Here is a 6,147-nt window from a genome sequence, read left to right as displayed (position 1 = left end):
AATTTCTTTCCCCATCCCACCACAAATACAACCACCCCAACTCACTTCAAAATTATAACTATCTTGATGAATGTTCCTTGAATATCTGCATGTTCAGAGAATATTTGCTAATTGACATCAATTACAGTCGATCAGGTATATGAAGACGAGCAGCAAAGTCAGTCCTCAGGGAATGTGCAGGCGACCTTGGAACGGACAGCTCACGGAAGAACCCCGACCAAACCTAAGAGGAGGCGTGTAGTGGTGATAGGGGATTCCCTACTGAGGGGAACAGAAGCAGTGATCTGTGGGCCTGACAAGATGTTTCGGGAAGTGTGCTGTCTCCCCGGGGCTAAGATCCAAGATGTAACTGAACGACTGCAAGGAATCATAAAACCCACTGACAAATACCCCTTCCTCTTGGTTCATGTGGGAACCAATGACACTGCAAGCAATAGCCTCCAGAAGATCAAAAGAGACTACAAGGCTCTGGGCAGGAAATTGAAGCAATTAAATGCACAAATTGTCATCTCATCTGTCCTCCCAGTTGAACGACGTGGCCCAGGGAGAGAGGGAAAAATAGTGGAAGTGAACAGCTGGCTTCGCAAATGATGTAAACAGGAACGGTTTGGATTCTTAGATCACGGACTGCAGTTTCTTGAAGATCGATTTCTGGCAAGCGATGGGCTGCACCTCACAACGGTTGGGAGGAATGTTTTTGCCAAAAATCTCAGAAACCTCATCAGGAGGGCTTTAAACTGACTAATGTGGGGGAGGGAGACAGTGCTCCTGAAGGTAGGAGTCTATCAATTGACGAAGATGATCATCCAAATGTCATAGACCAAATGGAGCAAATAGCACGCAGACCTAGTGGAGGGAGGAAAAAATCCTTAAATAAGAGACACGGGGGAATGATTAATGGACTTCAATGTCTGTACACTAATGCGCAAAGCATGGGAAATAAACAAGATGAGCTTGAGCTCTTGGTACAGCAATCTAAATATGACATAATAGGCATCACTGAAACCTGGCGGGATAAGTCCCACAATTGGAATGTAATAATGGAGGGATACAATCTATTTCAGAGAAGCAGACCAGACAAGAAAGGAGGAGGAGTGGTGTTATATGTCAGGGATGTGTATACCTGTGAAGAGATCCAATATTTAGAACCTCAAAGCCAAAGTGAGAGCATTTGGGTCAAAATTAAGGGAGAGAAGAATAACAGTGACCTCATTGTGGGAGTTTACTATAGATCCCCAAGCCAAACGGAGGACATAGATGATGCCTTCCTGGAACAGATGGCCAAGCATGCAAAAGGAAGGGAGATAGTAGTAATGGGGGACTTCAATTACCCAGATATTTGTTGGATGTCAAACTCAGCCAAGAGCATAAGGTCAAACAGATTCCTCACTGGCCTTGCAGACAACTTCATTGTCCAGAAAGTGGGAGAAGCAACAAGAGGAACAGCCATTTTAGATCTGGTCCTAACCAATGTTGATGACCTGGTTAGTGGGGTAGAAGTGGAAGGATCATTAGGCGCGAGTGATCATGCTCTTCTGAAGTTTACTATACAGCGGAAAGGAGCAGCCAAGCATACTAGGACTCAATTTCTTGACTTTAAGAAAGCCGACTTCATAAAACTTAGGGAAGTGCTGGGTGAGATCCCATGGACAGTAATACTAAAAGGAAAGGGAGTTCATGATGGCTGGGAGTTTGTTAAGAGGGAGATAGTAAAAGCACAACTTCAGGCAATACCAATGAGACGGAAACATGGAAGGTGCCTAAAGAAGCCAGGGTGGCTATCTAAAGAACTTTTAACTGAGTTAAGATTAAAAAAGGATGTGTACAAAAAATGGAAAAGGGGGGAAACCACCAAAGAGGAATTCAAACAAATAGCCAGCACGTGTAGACACAAAGTCAGAAAAGCTAAAGCACAGAATGAACTCAGGCTTGCTAGAGAGGTTAAAAGCAACAAAAAAGGCTTTTATGGGTATGTTCGTAGCAAAAGGAAGAACAAAGAAACAGTGGGGTCACTCAGAGGAGAAGATGGTGAAATGCAAACAGGGGACACAGAAAGGGCTGAACTCCTCAATGCCTTCTTTGCCTCAGTCTTCTCCAATAAAGAAAACAATGCCCGACCTGAAGAATTTGGAGCAAATGATTCAGCAGAGGAAACACAGCCCAGAATAACTAAGGAGATAGTACAAGAATACTTGGCTAGTTTAGATGTATTCAAGTCTCCAGGGCCAGATGAACTGCATCCAAGAGTATTAAAAGAACTGGCAGATGTGATCTCAGAACCACTGGCAGTCATCTTTGAGAATTCCTGGAGAACAGGCGAAGTCCCGGCAGACTGGAGGAGGGCAAATGTTGTCCCTATTTTCAAAAAGGGGAAAAGAGAGGACCCAAATAATTACCGCCCAGTCAGTCTGACATCAATACCAGGGAAGATTCTGGAGCAGATCATTAAGCAAACAGTCTGTGAGCACCTAGAAAGGAATGCTGTGATCACCAATAGTCAGCATGGATTTCTGAAAAATAAGTCATGTCAGACTAACCTGATCTCGTTTTTTGACAGAATTACAAGCCTGGTAGATGAAGGGAACGCAGTGGATGTAGCCTACCTTGATTTCAGCAAGGCATTTGACAAGGTGCCCCATGATATTCTTGTAAAGAAGCTGGTAAAATGGGGTCTTGACTATGCCACCACTCAGTGGATTTGTAACTGGCTGACTGACCGAACCCAAAGGGTGCTCATCAATGGTTCCTCTTCATCCTGGAGAAGAGTGACTAATGGGGTGCCACAGGGTTCTGTCTTGGGCCTGGTCTTATTCAACATCTTTATCAACGACTTGGATGATGGACTCAAGGGCATCCTGATCAAATTTGCAGATGACACCAAACTGGGAGGGGTGGCTAACACCCCTGAGGACAGGATCACACTTCAAAACGACCTTGACAGATTAGAGAACTGGGCCAAAACAAACAAGATGAATTTTAACAGGGAGAAATGTAAAGTATTGCACTTGGGCAAAAAAAATGAGAGGCACAAATACAAGATGGGGGACACCTGGCTTGAGAGCAGTACATGTGAAAAGGATCTAGGAGTCTTGGTTGACCACAAACTTGACATGAGCCAACAGTGTGACGCGGCAGCTAAAAAAGCCAATGCAATTCTGGGCTGCATCAATAGGAGTATAGCATCTAGATCAAGGGAAGTAATAGTGCCACTGTATTCTGCTTTGGTCAGACCTCACCTGGAGTACTGTGTCCAGTTCTGGGTACCACAGTTCAAGAAGGACACTGACAAACTGGAACGTGTCCAGAGGAGGGCAACCAAAATGGTCAAAGGCCTGGAAACGATGCCTTATGAGGAACGGCTAAGGGAGCTGGGCATGTTTAGCCTGGAGAAGAGGAGGTTAAGGGGTGATATGATAGCCATGTTCAAATATATAAAAGGATGTCAGATAGAGGAGGGAGAAAGGTTGTTTTCTGCTGCTCCAGAGAAGAGGACACGGAGCAATGGATCCAAACTACAAGAAAGAAGATCCCACCTAAACATTAGGAAGAACTTCCTGACAGTAAGAGCTGTTCGACAGTGGAATTTGCTGCCAAGGAGTGTGGTGGAGTCTCCTTCTTTGGAGGTCTTTAAGCAGAGGCTTGACAACCATATGTCAGGAGTGCTCTGATGGTGTTTCCTGCTTGGCAGGGGGTTGGACTCGATGGCCCTTGTGGTCTCTTCCAACTCTATGATTCTATGATTCTATGATTCTATGACATCCAGTCATATTTGATATGTATGTAATCCTAGCTCATCCACTAACCCTGCTTCAGAAGGGTACTTTGGTACCTGTGGTTCATAGATAAGGTTAGATCATAGAGAATTTCAAAGCCTCGGATTCATAACACTGGGCAACAATTTTTTACTTTTACTTACTTGAATGTTGTCTAGATTTCTACAATTGATTTAGGGTATTTTTGCACTGCTGAATCAGGAAATGGCATCCGTTTCTCTCCATCAGGTCAGGTTTTTGTGCTATGTTGATTTGGAAAAAAAATCAGAGCTTGTGACAAAATCAATTACATTTTTGTGGCATTATCAGCTGGTTTTTGTCAACACATATCATCCTAAATATGTTTTTAAGAGAAAAAATGTTTTTCCAACAACATATATTGATTACCTGATAGAAACATTGATTACTGTAAACTGAATGGTGGGCATTGATAAAGGTAAGTACACGTAAATTGCATGTTGCTTCACCATTTTTCAAACTTCAGGGCTTGAACTTCCGTTTCTTGGAACTCCTGGAATGCTCAGCGGCAGGGAGGTCTCTCTTCAGAGTCCAACAGTAGTCAGCCATCATGACTGCGTCCCAGCGACCCTAATACCTGGTCTCCATCTCTTTCATGTCCTGATGGAATCTCTCCCCCTGCTCGTCACTCATTGAACCCAGGTTCTCAGGAAACTGGTCCATATGTGAAAATAGGTAGTGCATCTTGATGCTCATGTTGCAGCCCAGGTTTCTGAAAGCAGTCAGCATGTTGTTGACAAGTTCTGTGTAGTTTCTGGCCTTATTGTTGCCAAGAAAGTTCTTCACTACCAGAACAAATGCCTTCCACGCTTCCAGTTCCGCTTCGTTCACTGAGTTTCCGAACTCTGGATCTCTGATGAGCTGACGGATCTGAGGACCGTCAAAGATGCCAGCTTTCAACTTCTCCATGGTTAATCCTGGAAAAGCCTGGCACAAGTAAGTGAAGCAGTCACCATCCTTGTCCAGAGCCTTGGTGAACTGCTTGATTAAGCCGAGCTTGATGTGCAGCGGTGGGAAGAGTATTCTGTCTCTGTCCACCAGAGGGTCGTTGATGACGTTCCTTTCTTTGCAAGGCACCAATTCCTCCCGCACAGGCCAGTCCTTCTTCGTGTAATGCTGAGCACGGTCCCTACTATCCCACATGCACAGAAAACATGGGTACTTGGTGAAGCCAGACTGTTATCCTAACAAAAAGTTCACCATCTTCAGGTCAACACAAATAAGCCACTTATGCTGATCATAACCAATTTTCTCCAGCACATACTTCACTGCTTCATAGTTCTCCTTCAGTGTAGTCGAGTGAGCCAGGGGTATAGAGGCAAACTGGTTGCCGTTGTGTAGCAGAACACATTTCAGTGATCGCTTGCTGCTGTCAATGAACAGTCTCCAATCTTTGGGTTCGTACTGTGGCACTCCAAGCTTGAGCAGAAGCTGCGCAATATCTGCACAGTACGCCAAGTCCTTCTCTTCCGAGAAAAAACGGAGGTATTCTTGATGCCTGTTGTGGAAGAAGCTGATGCGAGCACTGTCAGAGAGGAGGTTTTTTCCTTCAATCTGGATGCCAACAGTTCGGCAGAGTCCTTTGACAAGCTGAGGTCGCGAACTAGATCATTCAACTCCTTTTGGGAAAATGGATGTGGAGCATCATCTTCAAGAACCACTTCTTCTTCTTCATGTCCTTCAACACTGGAGGCATCTTCGTCACTAATGTCAGGAAGTTCTCCGAAGATAGGCACTGGAATTTCATCACAATGAGCTACAGGACGACGTGCTGATTGAAGATCAGGATACTTGAGGCTGTTCTGGTTCTTTCTGTTGATCCCAGTCACATCAACAGCGCAGAAGTAGCAGTCAGTGACATGGTTTGTCGGCTCCCTCCAAACCATGGGAATTCCAAAGTTCAGACTCCTCTTGCCATTGGTCCACCCACGTAGAGTCTCAGTGCATGCCTTGCACACCATGTGTGGCGCCCAAGCTTTATCCTGGTCACCAAGTTTAATACCAAAATAAGCATGGTAAGCAACTTTATGCTTTGCCGCACCAATTTATGGAAGATTTCGAGGTTTTATGACTTCAAACTGATCCCTTTTCGACATAATCACCCAGAACTATCGGACCTGAATACTTCTTGTCATTAAAATAATCATTTCCAATCAAAACAATTATTCGACATGGCATTTTACCCCCACCAACTTCTTCTAAAATGCTCCACACAAGCGTACATGTGAACAAAAACGTAAAAAAAATGACATGTGGCCATAGCTCAAAAACCTGACCTGATTGAGCAAAACCAATGTGATTTTTGGATTCAGCGCATCAGATTCATCCTAAATCAACTGAAAAAACGCAGACAACA

Source organism: Podarcis pityusensis (genome assembly GCF_964106645.2).
Source record: "Podarcis pityusensis genome assembly, chromosome: 7".
NCBI lineage: Eukaryota > Metazoa > Chordata > Lepidosauria > Squamata > Lacertidae > Podarcis > Podarcis pityusensis.
The sequence above is the reverse complement of the archived record's forward strand: the minus strand, read 5'-3'. Positions refer to the sequence as shown.